This window comes from Labrus mixtus, chromosome 4 (genome assembly GCF_963584025.1).
Source record: "Labrus mixtus chromosome 4, fLabMix1.1, whole genome shotgun sequence".
In the NCBI taxonomy this organism is placed as follows: Eukaryota; Metazoa; Chordata; class Actinopteri; order Labriformes; family Labridae; genus Labrus; species Labrus mixtus.
The window spans coordinates 18281779-18303620 of record NC_083615.1 but is presented as its reverse complement, the minus strand read 5'-3'; the positions used below and the strand labels follow the sequence as shown (position 1 = coordinate 18303620).

General features: G+C 42.3%; 1 protein-coding gene and 1 long non-coding RNA gene across 3 annotated transcripts in view; both read left to right on the top strand.

Annotated features, from left to right (window-relative positions):
• The window catches only part of zgc:172145 (Ferritin light chain, oocyte isoform-like), a 331670-nt gene that overhangs the window by 82403 nt on the left and 227425 nt on the right, over nucleotides 1-21842 (top strand). The window contains exon 1 of one of the 2 annotated variants that reach the window (XR_009673012.1): nucleotides 13595-13693. The exons of the other annotated variant lie outside the window; for it this stretch is intronic. The gene's annotated coding sequence lies outside the window, so the exon portion shown is untranslated. Of the gene's footprint in view, nucleotides 1-13594; nucleotides 13694-21842 lie in introns of those variants that run through there. 2 annotated transcript variants of the gene reach the window in all.
• Nucleotides 1-21842, top strand: part of LOC132973573 (uncharacterized) — a 226488-nt gene that overhangs the window by 168620 nt on the left and 36026 nt on the right. The window lies entirely within an intron of this gene.

Here is a 21842-nt window from a genome sequence, read left to right as displayed (position 1 = left end):
AAAAATAAAAGATCACATAGCATCACTTATTACTTACAGTTACCTATCGGACAACTTTCACTTACTTTCACAACTTTTTCAACGTGTCCGTCTTGGAAAAACAGTCCGTCAGAAAGACGTTCATGTGTCCGTCTGTAATAACGGTCCGTTGTAAAACACCTACTAGATTAGTTCCGTTGTGGCCAACTTCCGTTGTGGCCCGTTAGCATTGGTGTTGCGGCCCGTTAGCATTGGTGTTGCGGCTTTTATGCATTGGTGTTGCGGCTCCTTTGCATTTGTGTTGCGGCCCGTTAGCATTTGTGTTGCGGCCCGTTAGCATTGGTGTTGCGGCTTTTATGCATTGGTGTTGTGGCTCTTTGCATTCGTGTTGTGGAGTGGCCCCTACCGGCCACCGTACCAATGTGTGAACGCAGCAGGAACTATTCAGGAAATACTAAGTGGGTTTATTTTTACATCACGTTAGAAACCGGTTTGAACTTCATGCACATAAAATTCCATAAACAGTTTTTTCCCTCCGCTCTTTCAATGACACTGTGAATGCACCCAAATACATGTAGCATTGATATAAAGATGAAAACTGTCATCTCAGCGTCCGACTGTGTTGAGTTGTCCATCATCTTGGATATGTTGTAAACATTACCGACCATCTTATGCATGTCATGTCTTCCTTCTCGAGTAGTCCACATCCTAATCTACTTAGGAAGATTTCAGAGGCTGTCCTGAAATATTCTAAAGTTTTACAAAGTGCATGCTTGGAAAGGGCTCGAGTTTCTCATAAAGAGGGTATTGATTAAAGAAATCTGCAACGCAGGTTTAGAGTCACATAATAACAAGTACAAGTGTCGGTGGAGTCCTCTGAGGCCTCGAGTGTGATCCACTTTAAAGGTTCACTGAGAAGGTTAAGAGCAGAGGACCAAACAGGAAATGCTGCTCTCTGGGGACGCTGGTCAATTCCGTCCCACAATTAACGTCCTCCATGTTTCTCTGCCAACCGCTCGCTAATAGAACGCAAACAACTCTGCAGCAGTGTCGTGTTTCAAAGTGTAGTCCTCAGCACCAGCTGGAGACCAGAGCACATTTCTCCACGATGTGCTGCTGAAAGGAGAGAGAGAGAGAGAGAGAGAGAGAGAGAGAGGACGAGGACGGAGGAACGAGCCTGTTTGATAAAGTGCAGATGTCCTGCAGGAGAAGCTGAAGCTGCTGACAGCCTCTCTGAGTATCAACAGACTGCACAGCAGCTCCAACAGACACAGAGAGGTGTTTACAAAGAGCAAATACTGATTCAACAACGGGACTCTGAGTGAAGGTTGTTACAAGACTGGTAGTATGAAGATCAACTTTATTAAGAAATTAGGCAGACGCGTTTCGGCTTGTGGCCTTCGTCCAGAGAAGAAATAGAAAGAGAGAGGACTGTCTGATCTGCTCAAACGTTTCAGTACTTGAGAGTCGTCATTGCAGTCTGCAGGAGTTTGAATGCAATCTTTGCAATTAAAACAGAAATTACCCAAAATTGCTGCCTAGGACTTCTTCTTTTACTGCTGTGGTATCGAAACAGGAACAATACTGTTTGTTTTTTAATAAAAGTGTATCAAAGTTTAAAAAATCTGGTATCATGACCACTCTAGTCAGCTCTGCATGAACAGTTATCTCCTGGACCAGAGGCCATAGGGATCACATTCAACATCGGCCTCCTGCTCAGACTTTACCCTTGACTTTGGTACTTTTCTCTCTCAGTAACCTTAGCCTGGGTGCCACCTCCCCTTTTGTCCTCGCTGACCCCTCACCGGAGCTGAATTTACATTCTTCACCAATCCTTTAAGCTCGGCGACCAAGACGCACTCATCCCCTGATCAAAACAGACCTGTTGACACGTCCAGCCGAGTCCCAGAACACAGTTTGTCCTCCTCGGCTGGTCTAATTGGCTCTCGGAGAGGAAAAAGATGTCGTCTGAAGAGACGGAGCACAGGAGGAAACAAAGAGCTATCCGATAAATCTGCTGGTTGTCAGTCGCCAAGGGAAGTACAGCTTCATTAGGAAGGGATAAACAGAGGCGGGATGGGGGGGGTTAGAGGTCAGAGATTATGTGTGAAGAACAAAACACCTGCAGAGTGAAGCGCTAAAGATGAGAGCCAGGACACATGTGCTCCTCAAAACCACAATTTCAATAAAAGCTAAACCATGTGAAATCAAATCTGCTCAATTAACAAAAATCTGAGAAAAACAGTTTTTTAAGCTCCTCAGATGATGTGTTTTAATGTCTCTGATAATTGTCTGTCTGTCATTTCAACTTGAACAACAGCTGCTATGTTTTCAGTTATGCATAAAAAATTCCAACATTAACACCAAAGAAGTGCAGCCAGCTCTTGCATGGATATTTGTCGTCCTGAGAGGATGAATCCTACTTACTTTGGCAATGATTTGAAGTCTCCTTCATTGACCAATGACAGTGTTTTCGACATGAAATTGCATGTTCCCCTCAGGATGAACTGTAGACACTGTGATATCCTAAACTTTCTACAAAGTGATGTTATTAAGTTTGTCTTTAAATAGTTCAGACTTTTAACAAATATCTGCAACAACAATTATATTCCCAGTCCCCCAGTTTTTACATCTTATCATCAAATCTTCATCTTTTATTTTCCCAACGCACACAAGAGACGACTCAGCCAGACCGGGAGACCACACACCTGCCGTTTGTAGAAACCATTTCACATGCAGGAGATCTCACAGGAACTTGAGTGATCAAACGTGACCTCAGAAGTATATGGAATATGAAGGAGGATCGACATTGTCAGCTGGCTGTCCTGCTGTGTGTTCTGTTTTGCAGAGAAAATAAAAAACCGTGAACAACAATACAGAAGAAGTCCTGGCTGAGAAGACAGTTTATGTGTTGCTTTATACGAGGTCAGAGTACACATGATGCGGTTGGTGACGCTTCCGAGTCTGCTCGCTCTCATTGGCTGCTGCAGGTATTATGTCAGGGACAGTCTGACCAAGTCCTCCTACTCGATGGGGAGCAGTAAAATAATCACTCGAGGATTCTTTTGCCAAAAAAATCAGATACGACCAGCCTAGAATTGGGCCACTCTGACCAAAATCAGGCTCAAAATCTGGCCTAAAATGTTCTAGTGTCTGCCGTGTTTCTCACAGCGCCTGAGCTAAATTAACAGATAAATACTTCCGTCAGCCTGTCTGTCTGTCACCTTGGGGGGGCGGGGCTAGTCTCCCCCACACGGACAGACAAGGCAATCTGAGATGTTAAAGTCTCAATGCTAAGTTTAGAATAGAACAATGTCCAAACAACTTCTATGAATCAGGGGAGCAACTTTGAGAGCAAGTTATGCAAGCATAAGATTTTTTTTATCCAATGTGAAACGTTTCACTTTTACATACAGGGTTTTCTAGCACAGAGGCCCTCAAGGGTCTCTCTCTTAACCTACACCATTAATAACTTCAACACCTAGGTTGTATCAACTTGTTTGTGACCTATGACCTTTCTATGACACGTGGAAAAATGAAACACTGCTGCTTTCCAGAGAGAAATACAGTCTCTAGAAATGAAATGTAATCTATGTAGAGATGATGACACACAGTGATGGGATGACTCTCTGAAGTGCCTGATCTCTGACTGGTAACGCTGCTATGTTATGACTCATCATGTTGATATCGTGGCTATGACGGGGTTTCATTTTCAGGCCTCGATCCAAGGGGGCTAAAAATTGTGTAAGTTCCTTTCTCTTTCTCTTTGACCAACCAAGACGATGGTGGCATCAACAAAGCCAAGAAGCCTATGGCGTTGGTTTGTAACAGCTTGTAGAGCACTATAGTGATGCATTTGGTACAATGATGGTTTCAAAGTTCAGGACATGACTACAAATACAACATTGTGAGAGCCAAGAGTTTCTCTTTAGTGTAGACGCTGGATTTCTTCACAAGGTATACAAGGATTACCCGCCCACTGTAACTTTTGCCTTTTAGTTGGAACGTTGATCCATTGAGCCGACAGTGAGTACTGGTCAGGAACTTCATCCCATCGCCAAGGGTTACCTTAACGATGAAGGACAAACAATGAAAAGGCGTCCAGATGGTCCAGAATATTTCTGTTGGTCTCTGCCTACAAAACACTTCACATCACTGTTTACAAAAAACGAAATTGTCTTTAAGAAGAGGCAGAGTGGTTAGTGCACAAGCCCCATGTATGGAGGCTGTGGTCCTCCAAGTGGGCGGCCCAGGTTTGAATCCCTCCTGTGGCTCCTTTCCCACATGTCATACCCTACTCTCTCTCCCTGATTTCCAACTCTCTCGATGTCCTATCTCTCCATTAACGGCACAAAAAGCCCAAAAATAAATCTGAAAAAAAAGGTCTTAAAGAGGATAAAACACTACAAAATCCACACTAAAATCTGAAATAGAAGAATATTTAAAAGACATATGAAGGATGGAGGGATGGACATGGATTGACAACACTTAAAAGGCAACACACTGGCATCAAATAGCTCTCTGTTCACCATTTTACAGCTCTGGCTACATTTCTAAGAGCTGTTGTTATTTTTCCACCACTTGCTTGGAACTTAAAGAAGGGAAGTATGACTTCAATTTATAGATTATCCTCTAATCCTTTTCCTGAGCGTTAATTAAGAGCTGTTGATAGTTTGTGACGGCTCAGAGTTGAATCATGTTCTCGTCCTTTAAGTTTCAGAACGCGCTCCAAGTTGGTCCAGAACATTTTGGGAGTGTTGATATGGAGAGCTTCTGTCTGATTGTTGGCTGTGGCTGCATGCCTGAGGCCTGACTGTCATAAAACTCTCTCTAATCAATTAAAGCATACAGCGGCAGTGTGTAGAGCCGATCGTGTTTCCCGTTCGGAGCACCTGCTAGCAGCCGTGATCACAGCTCTCTGCGGCTGAAAGACCACTGACTCACACCGGCCTCACAGTTGGCCCGTCCACTGGCAGGGCACTCACACACACCAAAACACACCAACGCACACACGCAGGCATACATATCGGCTTACAGAGTGGCGTGCGTGCCAACAGCTAACACGCTCCTCCATGCAGAGCCTCGCAAACTTTGTCATTTCATTTTCGTGCCCGTCACAATTTCACACGTCTTTTCCGGGCATGGCTGGATAATCCCTCGCGGGCTGAGCGCTTGCAGGTCGTTGGGGGCCACGGCGTGCCGGGCCGAGATGGTCACAACACCAAAAAGGAAGGTGAGGAACACTCGGCATTCTGGGTACTTTCTTGGTTTTGCGACAGAACATCAGCGGACATTTCCAGGAGCTTTTCTTAGAGAGGATTGAATGACTCTTGGCATGACCGTTAAATTAGAGCCGCAGAAAAAAACATAAAAAACTAAACACACTGAAGTCGTAAAAATACTTAAAAAGTTTTACAAAAAAATCAACAAGGAAAACTGTTCAAATGTTCCATTTACATCTTTAAAACCGTGTTTTCTATAAGATCTTATATATGATCGCAGCACAGTGGACTTTAAGTCTTAACTCTGTACAGAGTACAGTTTCCAAGTTCTGATGAGGGATGTTCCCGGCCAACTAATTTCCTAAATGGATTTTAAACCGACCTTAAAAGGTAGAATGTGTGACTTTTTGATCCAGTAGATGTCGCCCTTGAGCACCAGCATGAAACTATAACAAACTGCTGTTTGGCCACACCTCCTCCATCCTGAAGCCTCCTCTCTCCTCCAGAGACACACCTCCAACCCCTCTCCACTCAGATTCACACTCAGGAGTAATAAATTAGAACACGCAATAATTAAGCACCATTAAGGGCAAGCAGAGGACAAAATTGTCCTTGGCTCAAACTGCAATCACCTGTGTCCTGCATTGTTGTGTTAGCATGCTAATGTTAGCGCTCTTTAGTTAGCTCGTAGCTTCACATTGCATGTGAATTGACACAGAATGAGCGTAATCTAAAAACTCTTACTAACATCCAAATAATCAGTGAGTATGTTCTTCTCCTTCTCTCTAGTTCTTTTCTAAAACAGCTGTTATACTCAAGGGGAGGAGCCGGCCGTCCCGTCCATGTAAACACAGCTCTGACAACAACACAGCCAGCGGGACTCGAGCTTCTCCCTCATTGTAGACAGTCATGACTCAGAGAGACATTTACACAGGATAGACTGGATTTATGATATATTAATGAGTAACATGTTGCACAAAATGCTTAAAAAACAGTCAAGATTGAGCACAATTTGTGGATTAATGGATTTGGAGAAGAAAACCTAACCTTAAAACAGGCTCAGCATCGTCACAAAAAAAGGAATGGCAGCTCAGGTCACAGCCTTTTTATTGGAGAGGTGTAGACCCCTATAAATAATTAATCTCTTGTGCAAAATGAACACTGAGGCCGTCATTAAGACATTAAGTTTAGCCGTTTCTCTTGAACCGTTCTCTGGACAAAGATGCAAATAATTAACCAAAGTGCAGAGATTCTATCGACTAAATCAACTCGTGGTCTTCCCAAATGAGGCGTGAACATTTCAATAAAAGCTCTAAACGGACGCCGACACAAAAACTTGAAGGAATCTTGGTGTTCATGCGTTACTTTTAATGACAGCTGTACTGTTCTATCGGAAAGGTATCCTTAAATGACTTCTGTCCATGATTTCCGACTCTATCCACTATCCCATCTCTACAATAAAAGGCACAAAAAGCCCAAAAATAAATCTAAAATATATATATATATATATATATATATAATGGTAGGGGAAACACTGGTCAGTAGAGAAAATGAAAGGAGAAGAGAACATGTTGAAGTGATAGTCTTCTTAGAGACATCCAGAAAACTTTTAAAAGACTGTAGGTCAGGGTTTTTCCTGGATAGAGAATTCTTTGGCGCCCCCCAAAGAGGTTTTACTCAGCGCCAAAAGAAAATCACGAGCGCCAAAAGAAAAAAAAGACAATTCAAATTGCAAATCAAATCCTCTCTGAATGTATGTTAAAAACACCAATACATCAAACAACAAGCAGAACATAAACATAAATACAACGTCTTTGACTTCTAGCAGTCATCTCCCCTCTCATCCATTTACGCATGTGGGTCGCGCTGGATAGCCAGCTGATTGACTGTTTGTTTCTTTTGATTGGTTCCGGACGCTCCGCTGACACCCACAGGCGCTAAATGCGGGTTGATTTTCCGTTTGGCAAGATAGTTTCAAAGAGCAATCAACTTCATGGCGGTAAATATTTATCCCTACAGTCATGTTAAAACTATACTAAACCGCGTATGACGGGTCATCGCCACAGTTCACTGCCACCGTGTCTGCTTTTATCAACAATCAATAACTTCACGATCGTAACGTCAGCCAGCTGTAGTCTGTGAACTGCTACACACAGACTGTCAAACAGTGCTGCGTTATAGCCAGCAAATATATATATTTTTTTTATTTTTAAGTTCCTGATCTGATCAAATGATCCAAATTATCTGTGACTTAAATCTATGATTATTTGACATAATACCTTAACTCAAATAAATGTACTTAAACAAATGTGTATGTAAAACAAAAACACAATTTAAAGCAAAAGAGCATCCATCATAGGAAGAGGGTGAAATGCACTGAGGATGTGACCTCCCCTCTCTCAATCTCTTTACACCCCTCTCCCTCAAAATCCCTCTCCTCCTGTTTCACTGTTGCAATAAAAAAAATTATTTACCAGATTTAATTGGGGTTTCAGTAAATTAAGCATAATGATAATATTATTTATAAAATGGTCAGAAATAACAGGAAATGCACAGATTTCTGTCAAATAAGGTAATACAGACTCGTAGACTATACTGTAATACACAGGTCGAACGTTTACTACAGCGCGTATAGTCACCCCCCAAAGGCCCATTCTGAGCCAGGAAAAACCCTGCTAGGTTCAAGGGATGCAACAATACAGTCAGCCCACGGTTCAATACGTACCTCGGTTTTTTGGTCACGGTTCACGGTTCGGTTCGGTTCTGACGGGCCAGGTCGTTAAAATGTTTCCTGTGTTAAGTATTTTAGGCAAATTTTACAGAACATCAAGGGATTTAGAAAGAGAGGTACTTTTTTCATTTTAAAACTATTTATTTTACTTTGAAGCAAAACAAATTCAGGTACTCTCCTTTCAGCCTATTGCAAAGTCAGATTAGATTTGAACATGAAGTAAACAACAATTAGCTCAATGAATGTCAACAAAAAAGTGCATTGGTGGCATACTATCATGTTTCTCTTTTAGTTACGATTATGGCTCCTCTCTTATTCTTGTAATGTTCAGTATTGTAAATATTTTGAGTATTAACAGCAGCTCAAACGATTTAAGAACACTTCAAAAGACATCAAACCTCACACTGAAGGTTCAGACGTGGTTTATGACCAGTTTAGAGTTTTTAATAAGAGCAATAAGGCGTTTGCGGCTGTTAATATACCTGAATGAGTGGGAAACACTGCACGGTACATGTTTTCCAGGCGGACACGCTCGCTACACACTATCAGAAACTGGTCTATAGTGTAACGCTACTTGAGCAATGACTGCAGCCTGTATGATCTATAGACTGTAACTGTACGGGCCCTGGCGGCCCGTCAGGCAGCCTGGCCCACCGGGAATTGTCCCGGTTCTCCCAATTAGCCACTCCGGGCCTGGCTGCTCCTCACTGCTCGCCATGCTAAAAGTAATGTTGTTGTCAGCGTCACCAAACTTTAGTGCGTGGTGATTGGCTATTAACTCACTTGGCGAACGGGGTTTACTCATCCCTGCGCGCTGACTCACAGGCACACACAGGCACACACAGGCACACACAGACTGAGCCAATTTAGAGAGAAATACAATGCGCGGAAACTAGTCAAACACCAAACCGTTAAAACCGCAATTCACAAGTCAGTATTGAACCGTGGATGCCGTACCGAACGGTTCAATATTTTATTGAGAATTGTTGCATGCCTACTAGGTTCAGACTTTCGAGGGCCGGGGATCCCCTGATGTCCCTCTGGTGGAATAAATAAGAATGCCAACATATAATGCCAACGTAAATGTACTGTATGTGAGTCTATCCATCTATCCAGCATGAATCACAGTTAAAGCCTCCTGAATGTGGGACTCTGGAGAATAATGTGCTCAGGCAGTTTGTCATCCTCTGCAGTTACTACTCATCACTGTGAAACTCCCTCATGCTTTCAGAGTGCAGTCAGCGCTTGTTAAAAACACGGATTACCTCACCGATTCTGCACGGTACTGAGGCCGAACCAACGCTAAGACAGAGACATTCTTTGTACTTTACTGTTGGGACAGTGAAGAGCATGATGAGGACGCCAGCTCAGAGCCAGAACACGAAGACAATCCTCTCTGAGCTGGAGGGTAATAACTCTGTTCAATCCTCCAGAGACTTTTTAATCCAGGACAAAAAGCTCTGAAGCTGCTCTGGAGGCCTGAGGTGAAACCACTGGAATTAGTCTAACAATGAAAATATGAATACATTCTCTCTGTCACTTGTTTTTGTTGGCTACTAATTTGGTGTTGTTTGTGATATGGCCAAAGAAAAAGACACCATCAGCATAAAGATTGACTATTTCTATATAGTTATTTTTATATCTGAATCCTCTGTCGCAGGATGCCGCGTCGCATTGTGGGTCCGTGACCAGAATGTTCCCATATCATACTAAAAGGTCACATATGCAAAATCCTCTTCACCATGTTTCTCTTACTCTCATATGTGTCTGTCTACAAACCCCCCAATGATGAGAAAAGTCCATCCTCTCTCTCTTTTAACTGCTCCACTTTTCAGAAAATGTGTGCTCAGGCCGTTTGGAGATTTTCCCTTCATGACATCACAAAGGGCAGTAACCCCTCCCCCAGGTGGGTGACACTCCCACAGCTAGGTGTTTGTTCTGCCCTCTGAGTCTGCCTTCTCACTGTAAACAATAGGACATGGAGCGAGAAAGCCAGAGACACCCAAGCCCTTCCAGAGAGGGGGCGTGGTCAGACACAGCTCATTTACATTTAAAGGTACAGACACGGAAACAGCCTGTTCTGAGCAGGGCTGAAATAGAGGGGTTTATAGGCATGATCAAATACAGGATCAGAGTGGATTTAGAACAAGAAACTTCACAGACATGTTTTGAGGAGCTCTGAGACTTATTTACACTGGTTGAAGAGGAGGAGGATATGTCACCTTCAACTTATATCCAGTAACCTTGACGACCAGTGTAATCTCTGTTCATGTGATAAAACATATTGTTTTCTGTTCGCCCGTTTCTTCTTCTCCGCTAGTTTATTGATACCATGAATATGTCGCACTACACGTAGCTTTGTCATACAATTTTCTGCCTTTATTGTATATAAAGGCAGAAAATTGTCATTTCAATTAAAAAATGTCCAGTTGTTTCACTTAAAAATAAATTGGACCACAAACAGTATAAAAAGACGCTCCCCAAAAGTGAAGCCAAAACATTTAGAGCTCCCCCTGCTGACTGGCTGCCGTATAGGTCATAAGCTCCGCCTCCCCCACATTATTCATAGGAGATAACTCCAACTATAAAATCTAAATAAACATCAAATGTATTCTTTTCAAACATGTTTCGGTCACTACAGTTAGTTCTCATCATGCTGACTAATGTCCAGGTATTATTTTTTCATAGAAGTTTGGATATTTGATGCTCAAAAAAGGGGGGTATAACATCATGATTCACAGCTCTGTTGACAAATAAGGCTCCTGCAGCTCTGTGTGCACCAGATTATTACAGTAAACGAGAGTCCGCTTCAAACGGACACAAGAATCGCTGTGGACTAAATATGTTCAATTTGAGTATGTTGTGTATCCGTCATAATCCCCTTAAAGGTTTTACCACCGACATATTGTGTTATTTTAATTTGAAGGAACATGTTTTTGATTTCTTTATTTCTTAATATCGTTAATATTACTGTTGTTGTTGTTCATAATTTCTTCCTTTGATACTTTGGCAGTAGATCTATCTTCATGGGTTATATTTGTCCTGAGAGGATTAAGGCCTCTCTGTACAGTAGCAGTGTCTCTGTCTCCCAAGGGGTGTCACCGTGAGGGTGAGCTGGGTGGAGACGTCAAAGATCCTGGGTGACGGGGAGGCTGTGGTGGGCTGCAGCAGGCAGGTACGGCCTCAGTTTTATTTATGAAGCTGCAGCCAAGGACCGGGGGGGGGGGGTCATTGGTCGTTACTATGCCCACGGGAATAGGAAGTTGGTCACAGGGTCAGGGGTGGAAGGGTGGAGGGGGTTGGGAAAAGACCCTGTGTGTGTGTGTGTGTGTGTGTGTGTGTGTGTGTGTGTGTGTGTGTGTGTGTGTGTGTGTGTGTTTTGTGGGTATAGAGGGGGTCATTTTGACAGGTGGGACGCTGCTGCAGACCGGCCACACCTGCCCCGCCTGTCAATCAACGTCCTTCCACGAGTGTGTGGTTACAGTGAGAGTGTGTGTGTTTTATGAATGAGATGAGACACACACACACACACACACACACACACACACACACACACACACACACACACACACAGACAAACTTATCTTTTGAGTGTTGTAAATTACAAATTAAACACTTTAAACATCAGGCGTTCACTGTTTGATTTTACAGTGTTTAAGCAAATCCCCATGTTTAAACCACTGTTGTTTTTCATCTGATATGACAAACAAGAAGATGAAATGTAAATTATGCTTGCATGGTGAATGCTCAGGGGCAGATTTACAGGGCGATGGGTTTACAAGTGAATTTATACGGACGAGATTGTTTGAACACAAACAAAGATCATATTAATCAAAACGCAAAAAATGCAAACTTTGAATTATTATTTTTTTTTAAATTCACATGAACATCAAATGTAAAAATTATCGTTGCCGTGGTAACACTGGATGTTACGTCGAAGACTGCTGCATAATGAAGAGTGAGCTGCTGCTGAAAGCTGCCGTACTGTTGCTGTTTGTGCTGCTGTGATAAAAAAAAATCATGTAAGTTATACTTGGGTACATTAGCTCGTCTGTAAACATATTCTCTTTCTCAGGTCGGTTCAACTCGGTTCATTTACATCAGGTGTGGGGGGGACTAAGTAATATCATGTGACAACAGTTTAAGATTTTTAACTCTGATTTAAAAAATGGAGAAATTCTGAGTCAAACATTTTTGATTCCTGATAAACGTGAAGATGAATTAAGTTAATTATTTTTATCCTGGAAGTTAACATTTGGAATCAAAGAAAACTTACAACAAAGTTTCATAATTTTACAATATCGTTGGGGGGGGGCACAATGAAATCAGTTTTCAGGTAAAAAAAACAAAGGCAGTAAAGGTAATAAGGAGAAATGAAGTACAGTAAGAGAGAAGATAGTGAACAGTAAAATGATCAATGAGCAGTCCTTCAGTTTCCCAGCATGCAATGCAATCGGAGGCTCGGCTCCGTCTGTCTCTTATGTAGGCCGCCTGTGTGTGTGTGTGTTTGTGTGTGTCTGCATGTAGACGTACATTTGCTGTGTCAGTGGCAGGTGCAGATTAGACGGTCGTTGTCCTGACAGTTGCAGTCGACCCAAAACAACACATGCAACACACACACACACACACACACACACACACACACACACACACACACACACACACACAAGCGCACACAAAGGTCCTTCATTGAGTCAGCAGTGTGCACGTGTGTGCATGTCGTGTCAAAACTTCACTTTCAATGAAACATTTTCCTTTTATACGCTTAATGATGACCTTTATCTACCTGCATGCTTTAAACCATTGACTGTAAATAATGGGCTACACTGAGTACAGTTAGCCGACTGGTTTACAAGCTAACGCTAAACAAGCTAGGTCCGTAAATATAAATACCGACACATGAGTATGCAGTAAATATAACACTACTATATCACTTACCGAAAAAACCTGAAGCATCAACTTCTTGGATGGTCTGTTAACCGCACAGCAAGCCATGTATGTTGTCAGATATGTGTTAAACAAACTCTCCAAACGAAGTAAAAAAGTCGAGAAATCAGACGGATCAAGCTGCTACCTATCCTCCTGACCTGCTGCTGACCTGACAGACAGATACAGCGCGCAGAGCTGTCAATCAAATCAATCAATCAACCCTTATATGGGCATAGCCGTTTTCCTTAATAAAATAAAATCCGACGAGTTATAAAAAAATTCGACTTATCAGATATATCTCGTTTTTTGAACCAGGCTGTAAACATGTTAATTCCTGTGGTAAAAACGGGCTTTTTTGGCTGTGGGCTTATGGCACTTCTGCAGCCAGCCTCAAGCGGAACCTCGAGGAACTGCAGTTTTTTGTACTTCCGCATTGGCTTCATTTTTCGAGACCGGAGGTTTCCCCTTGATGTTCACACACACCGCTGTTCTCCCTGGCTGGCTCTAATGATCCTATCACGTCCCTGTAACCTACCTCAGAACTCACTCTCTGCCCCCATTACGCCTCAGGGACATTCATATTGAAGGCGAAACTTCACAGGGGCTTAATTATTGGGCCTTGAAATGGCAGTCTGATTGGCTGAGGCCTCCCATCCATTTGGTCACATAGTTTGCAAAACACAATTAACCCAATGATGAGAAAAGTCCATCCAGTCCATCCATCCAGTCAAAGTCTTTTGCCTGCTCCACTTTTCAGAAAATGTGTGCTCAAACAGGCCGTTTGGAGATTTTCCCTTCATGACATCACAAAGGGCAGTAGCCCCTCCCCCAGGTGGGTGACGCTCCCACAGGTAGGTGTTTGTTCTGCCCTCTGAGTCTGCCTTCTCACCGTAAACAATAGGGCATGGAGCGAGAAAGCCAGAGACACCCAAGCCCTTCCAGAGAGAGGGCACGGTCAGACACAGCTCATTTAGTCTAGAAACACAGTATTGTGGTTTAATGCACAGTGTGTCATCGACAAAAGGGTACAAACTATTTTCCTATGAGTGAGAATCATTTACATTTAAAGGTACAGACACAGAAACAGCCTGTTCTGAGCAGGGCTGAAATAGAGCCTATTCTCTCTCATAGGCATGATCAAATACAGGATCAGAGTGGATTTAGAACAAGAAACTTCATAGACATGTCTAGGGGAGCTCTGATACTTATTTTAACTGGTTGAAAAGGAGGATAATATGGGACCTTTAAGGTTTCTTTTTGGTATTTTTGTGCCTTTATCAGAGACAGGACAGTAAATAGACCCAGACATCAGGGAGAGTGGGGAATGACATTCAGGGAAGGAGCCACAGGTCGAATTTGAATCCGGCCGCCCGCCGAAATAATTTTGCTTATTACAAGCAATGCAGACTTATTTTATGAAATACGTAGCTACAAATTGAGTTTTTGCAGTGAACAGAAAATAAAAGAGACACATTATTGAGAAAAGGATAGCTTGTAGACTTTTTAATATTTTAACTGGAGATCGAGGCGTGCTGGAGGTGTGGCTGTCTTGTAAAGTGTGTCAGCTTTACACTCTCCTTTGTGAGTTTTCATGAAAAACAGCATTGTGTCATGTTTAAGTGATTCAAATTAAAGTCAGGTTTTCAGTGGCTGACTGTCTGCTGGTGACTTGCATACAAACAGCCATCGATCAACAATAACACAGTGAAGGTTACATGGGCAGGAAAAGTTAGAGGCAGTGCACTGGTGGAACTTTTGGGAATTTTTTATGGGAGTCCTTTCGTCAGACATGTTTCACTGACGGATTATTTTACACATCCTGTCAGATGGGACCTACAGTATAACAATAGCACAAGTAAAATCTGGTATTTGACCTCTGGTCTTGAAAAATGAAGCCAATGCGGAAGTGAAAAATCCTGCAGTTCGTCTAGTGTACCGTAAATCACATTTTTTTATGTTTTTTTTACAGCCGTGTACAAACAACGAAATAGGTCTGATTTGCTATGTGTCATCATGGGCATATGCTGTACTGGGGTTGATTTTTTTTTTTTTTTTTTTAAATCGGCTCCGTTTTGATTTTAGGAACGCTAAGTATTATCCATAGTTAAGTGCGTAGCTGGGCGGTTTGTCACAAAGGCTTAAAACCCGCCTCAGCTCCAGCTCTCAGACTGTCATTAGGTTTACTGAAAGTTAGGCTGAGACAGGATTTCCAGCATAGCGGCTGCTGCTGATGAGCCTCCGTAGCCCCCCTGCAGGTGGGTGACGTCACTCAGGCTTCTTCCATTAATATTTACAGTCGATTATTTGAGCCTACAGCTTTAATCTGCCCAAAATTGTTTGTGCTCAGAAGCACACAAATAATGCATTTTTTTGGATGAAGTTAAATACAACTTACTTTTATCTACAAACCAAATAGGCTATCAGCATAAAGCAGGATTGGTAACCTTTTAAATGTCGCATGTCAATTTACAATATCTGTCAGCTTTTTTAGTGCGCCGTTTTTTACTGTTCCACGTCTCCCGTTGATAAAACACATTCTACAAAAATGAAACATACATAACTTTTAGTCTATTATATTGTTTGATATATTAGGCTATGCATTTTAATAAAAACACTGCAAAAAAAGAGATAAACACCGATGCTCCTCCTCCTCTCTGCAACTGGGTTTGTTTCCCCGACATAGAGGAAATCATTGACCGACACACGCACGCCAAAAACAACAACAACAACAACAACAAACACACGGCTATCTATGGGCATGACAAACTATATAGCCTAGAAAAATAAATGCAGAAATCCATAACAGATGCAGCGGCGAACAAACAAACAGATGAACAAATGAACGATCTGCACCTCGCACAGCGCCGCGGCACGTAATGCACATACCTGCGGCAAAAGTGCTCAACCTTTACGGTGCACTTCCCACTCACAGGGTGCTTGAACCCCTTGCAGGAGACAATGGTCATATTTTTCTTGCAGTGCGTGTTTGTCTGACACTGCCTCCTTCTCAGCTCTTGAGATGCTGTGGGTCAGTGGGCACCGACGTCAGACTTGACACGCAGGTGTTCCTCTCTCTGTTCCTTTGCCGGCTCAAGAATGAGCATGTATCTATCTGTCTATGGTCTCTATCTATTTGTATATCCTATCTATCTGTCGCTCTTTGTTAAATTCCTGCGCATATATATGAAGTCTATAAATAGAAACAATAACTAATAAAAATTAAAACGACGCGCGAAAACAATCCAGGGAAATGTATCATTTTCAACTGCCGTCAATATGAAGGCGGCGGCGGTTAGAGGTATAAATGCTCAGAAATCTGAAAAGTGTGTTTTATTTTATTTTCAGAAAACATACAGGACATATTTAAGAAAAGTCATAGGATGAGAGGCTCGTACGTTTTTATTTAAAAAGAGTTATTTGTGTTATAAAAACCCAAACCGTCCGTCAGACGGTCTTGGCGGTTCTAGTGTTAACACTCTGCAGGAGTCGAGAGGGATTTTTTTTAAAAAAGACAGTTTTGCTATGTTGAACGCAGAGACTTATAATACAGCGGCTCTGGTTGCACAGAGCCTGCAGAGCGCGCGCCTGCACGCTCTCTCTCTCTCCCCCGCTCCCTCTCGCTCTCTCAGGCACGCAGCAATTTTATGAATAAATGAAAAATTAAATAAGAACAGGTCGGAAATATACTTGGGCCCAGGTATCGTGTTTGTGTGGGAAACACTGGAGATTAAATATTCTCAAACAGGTTGTTGGTATAAAGTTTTCATTTTTATTGTGCTGCACTTTTTTGGGGATTTGGGCAAATGTCAGAGTTGTGTTAGTTTAATTGCCAGTTCTAGCGCTAGCCCTTAGTAGTCCTATAGTGTGGCTGCCAACAGTCAATAATAAATAACCTCCTGCGTAAAATGTGTGTAGAAATAGGCCTACAGTGTATTTTAACATCTACCATAATGGTGGTACTTGGAGAGCCAAATATTTTCAGAGGTGGTACGCAGTCTAAAAAGTTTGAGAACCACTGACCTACACAGCATATTAGGTTCAGTTAAGTTTATGTTAAGAACTGAAGGATAATTACTACACAAAGTTTGTTTTTTAATGTCGACATTTACGTGGAGTATAACATTCATCATAACGTCAGATAACCATATTTACAGTCTGCGGTTAACCACCGAGGTGAACCTTTACCTTCTAACATCACACAAACTCTGTCTTTTCAACAACAACATCTTAATAACAAACATTTCTAACAATTCAGAATTACTTTTCCCCAGTTTAATAGTGCTGGCTAGATATGTTAACATTAGCATCTTTGGCATGAATGGGAGTCTTGATAGGCTAAACCAGTGGTTCCCAAAGTGGGGGTCGGGACCCCAAGGTGGGTCACCAGCCACCAAGAGGGGGGTCGCGAGATGCCTTCCATAAAAAATTAAAAGTGCATAAATATATCTTTTTACCATTTTTGTAAATATACAAAAAGTAGTCCTATGTCATATAAGACAGTATCATTAAGTGAAATGAAATTTTTAATTCTTTTAGGCTGTTGTATTATTTTGTGTTACTAGTTTTTTGGATAGGTTTATTAGTGTGTGCGTGGCTGTCGCTACGTTATATACCTAACTAACCACCTTAAAGAACAGTGGGGGGTCCCCAGTTTCTGTCACCCTTATTTTGGGGGTCACGACCTGAAAAGTTTGGGAACCCCTGCTTTAAATGATATGAACAATAGTAAGGAAAGTTTTTTAACAAGCTCTGCACAATGCAACTTAAATAAAGAGTTGAGGGTTTAAATAGTGAAAATGATATAAAACTCAAGATGATAAATCATTGATCTATTCACAAGCCTGCTACTGAAGTGGAAACATAAACATGAATGCAGTAACAGGGGAGGGGATGCATCATTTGACACTACAACAACAAAAGTTAAACATCAATAAATGTTCACTATATTTTCAATCAATCATTATTTGTATGCCAATTCATAACAAGGGTTATCTCTAAATGCTTTAGCATATGGGATAATATGCAGGAAGGATTTCTCCTTTGTATTCCTCGCGATCCTGTTGTCTACACTTCCTTGCTGCTGAGGTCAAGGTAAACAGTACATTTTTTTACAAACATTTTAAGCCAATAAAAATCCTGGAGGGATTGCACATATTGTATTAAATTTGCCTCCATTAGTTGAACAAATTACTTTCATCTGTATGCAACTCGTCCAAGCATGACTTCAGTTTTAAATTATATATATATATATATATATATATATATATGTTATTAAGTCAGTGTTAAACCTCTTTGTGGAAGTTATGAACATGTTTGCTTTTTATAAAGATTAGTCCCCGATACTCTGAATGTTACTGCTCACACTTTTTACAGCCTTCACCCTCCGCTGAGGACAAACATGAAGGACGAACACAATGTTCTCGGCACAGGAAAAACCCCTGTCGTCTCTAGAGGGCGCTAATCCTGCTGTACTGCCATTATGTGCGTGTGTGTATGAGAGTGTGTGTGCATGTGCATGTGTGTGGGTTTTGAAGGCCAGAAGGGACCCATGGGACTCTCCAGTTGCAGGCCTGCAGACTGGCTGGCACCCTCAAAGTAGCTTCTTCATCCTGGAGACAGCTGTTGTCTCCGTGACGACACAATCAGCCAATGAGGGAGTGGGTGGGCAGGCTTGGCGGAGGGAGGGAGGTGTTACCCTGTGTGTGTGTGTGTGTGTGTGTGTGTGTGTGTGTGTGTGTGTGTGTGTGTGTGTGTGTGTGTGTGTGTAACTTTGGTCATATCGAGTGGCACGGATCAAGTAAAGACAGTCTAACTTGTAAATAAATACAGACAAATAAATAATGAAACCCGGGAAATTAAGATCCAGATTACAACACAAGTGTACAAAATGCTGCTTGGCTTGTGTGTGTGTGTGTGTGTGTGTGTGTGTGTGTGTGTGTGTGTGTGTGTGTGTGTGTGTGTGTGTGTGTGTGTGTGTGTGTGTAGGCGGTGCAGTCCAGTTGGCTCCGTGCACTAAACACCATTCCTCCAGTCCCTCTGAGGCAGAAGAAAAGACTCCATATAGCTCCAACAACAAGGAATCATAATTCAGGGTCTGATCATGTAGTTAGCAGCTGGACGTGTAAAGAGCCTGCAGGGACGAGATGCAGCGTTCACTAAAACAGTGTTAGCTTACACGTAGGCCTGACCACAACTGAACTGGACTGTTTGTACATTTATATACAAACATACTAAGATGCATAAAGTCGGGGCGCTGGTGGTGCGGTGGTTGGGGCGCGCACCCCATGTGTGGAGGCTGTGGTCTCAAGTGGGAGGCCTGGATTCAGGTCCGGCCTGTGGCTCCTTTCCCGCATTTCATTCCCCACTCTCTCTCCCTGGTTTCCGACTCTGTCCACTGTCCTATCTCTCAATTAAAGGCACAAGGAGCCCAAAAATAAATCTTTATAAAAAAAATATATATAAAAAAAAATAATAATAATAATAATGAGATGCATAAAGTCCACGGAGGGGACTTACTAATGGTCCGATTAGGGGTAGAGATGGGTACAGAGAACCAGCATTTTCTAGAAGCAGTATGTGATTGGTCTGTACTGGTTGCTCCTATCTGTATTAAACTCTGTCTTTTTTTATTTTGCAGAGCTTTCTAGCCCCAACTACACAACACTACATGTGCTGCAGGTGTGGCAAGAGTAAACACTTCCTGCTCCATCAACAGCTCAGATACATGGCCACAGTATATTAATCAGCTCCGGGATGAGGAGCTGCTGGTAAAGGGACTAAAAAAGACGGACACTAAGGGTGCACTCACACTAGGCAATCAGTACCGTGCTTGTGCACGCATCACCCCTAGAGTCCAGTTTGTTTGACTAGTGTGAGTGCTCTGATCTTATACTTTCAGGGTGAGCGCGCAGGGAGTAAAAGCTCTACTACTACACAGGCTGTTAATTTTTTTTTTAATTAAAAAAAGGACAGTTTTGTAAAAGAGAAGAAAGACTGTACCTGCTACCCCTACACACACACACACACACACACACACACACACACACACACACACCCCCACACACACACACACACACACCCACACCCACACCCACACCCACACACACACACACACACACACACACACCCCCCCCCCCACACACACACACACACACACACACCTGTCCCCTGTGTCTTGAGAACACATCAGTTGTTGCCCTCTACCTCCTCCTGACCAAATCAGCGCTTTTTTTTCCCCTGCAGGAGGTTACGCTTCGTTCAGACACCGTGTTCAAAGGTGTTGGGTCACTTCCTGAAGAGCAAAGGTCACGCACTGTCACTGCAGCATCTGGCCAATCATTTTGGATTTTGCTCTTCATTCACCTGGTTAAAGGTGACCAAGCTTTTTTTTTAAACTCCACCTGTCTACTCTTGAATCAGAGGTTGCAGAGGATTTGTCACGACGACCACGACAACACCAGCTGTCTCCCACACATCCACAGGCCTTGCCCCATTTTCTTATAAATATAAGAAAAATAGTCTTAAGTCCCTTTACATTATTTGTTACAGTATAACTACCCTGGTTAGCCTTTTGCTTTACAGTGACTCTGCGATTGAGTTGACATTACCTTAGTCTGTATCTGAGTTGGGAACAAGTGGGTTACCAGTTCATGTCCCGGTTAGGACCGATGTATGAAAACTGATCTGGTTGCTGGAGGCTGCATGTTTATTTAAAGACTGATGTAAATTGAAGTTTCATGGTGTTTGTTAATTTATGCTCAGGATGTAAAAGAAAAGAAGACAGAAAAATATCCTGATTCTCTCAACATATTTAAACTCTACAAGTCGGTGACACTTTCTGACTTCTAATGTTTATAAGCCTGGACTTTTATTCCAGTTTTATAGTTTCATATTTGCTTTAAATGTCTTTTATGTTGAACCGTCAGGACAGATCAATCTTAACTGCTGACATGTGAACACGCAGCATCAACGCCATGGTTTTAAAAATGATGTGGGGCCGCCGGTGGCCAAGTGATTAGGGCCCCCGTGAACAGGGGCTGGGTTCCTCAAGGCGGACGGCCTAGGTTCAGATCAGATCTGTGGCTCCTTTGCTGCATGTCATTCCCCACTCACTCTGTCCATGTTTTCTGACTCTGTCCTCTGTCCTATCCCTACAACTAAGTCACAAAAAGCCCAAAAATAAATCTTAAAAAATTGTGAAATGTATCTGAAAATATTTTAAAAGCTCAGAGGAGTTCATATTTTACTGAATCACTCTTTAAGTGCAGTGTGAGACAGTCCACCTGGTTCCCCAGCATCCTTTGCAGTAGCTGGACAGAGACACCCGACACTAAGCGGGCAGAGGGGGGGAGGTCAGGACGAGGTCAAGGCCAGCGTCCAAATATCAGAGAGATAAGATAAGAGAAAATGGACGAACTACAACTAAAATATTGTTTTAATCTCTCTCCACAAAACATCCACGCACCACCACTTTACTACGGCCTGCAACAAGAATTAGCGTATTGGTAGTTGACAAAAAGATGAAAACTTATCCAAATTTCGCCCATCGCTTGGACATCTGCTTGAAACTGAAAACTGCAAGAAGGTTGGTTTCCTCTCTAAAAACATAGACTGCTCCAAGCTTGGTTTCCCTGTCTTTATTTAGGGAGGGTAACTCAATTAAATAAAAAGCACTCATCTATAAAAAATAAACTATAACCACCAGAGCCGCTAACACCTTTTATTAGACAATCAGGTCATCAGTTTGTAGAAAATAATTAGGATATGCTCAGACTCTTTAGGCAAACAACAGCTGATTCTCCTCACATTTTAAATAAATGAGATTTCTTGAGTGTGAATCCTAATCACACGACCTCCTTCATTATCAGCGACAGACTGCTGAACTTCAACTTAACAACGAAACTCCCAAATCTGTAGTCTCCTCCTCACAGATCGATTACCCACAACCCCGTCTGTTTCTGGGACTTCCTGGTCAGAAAGTC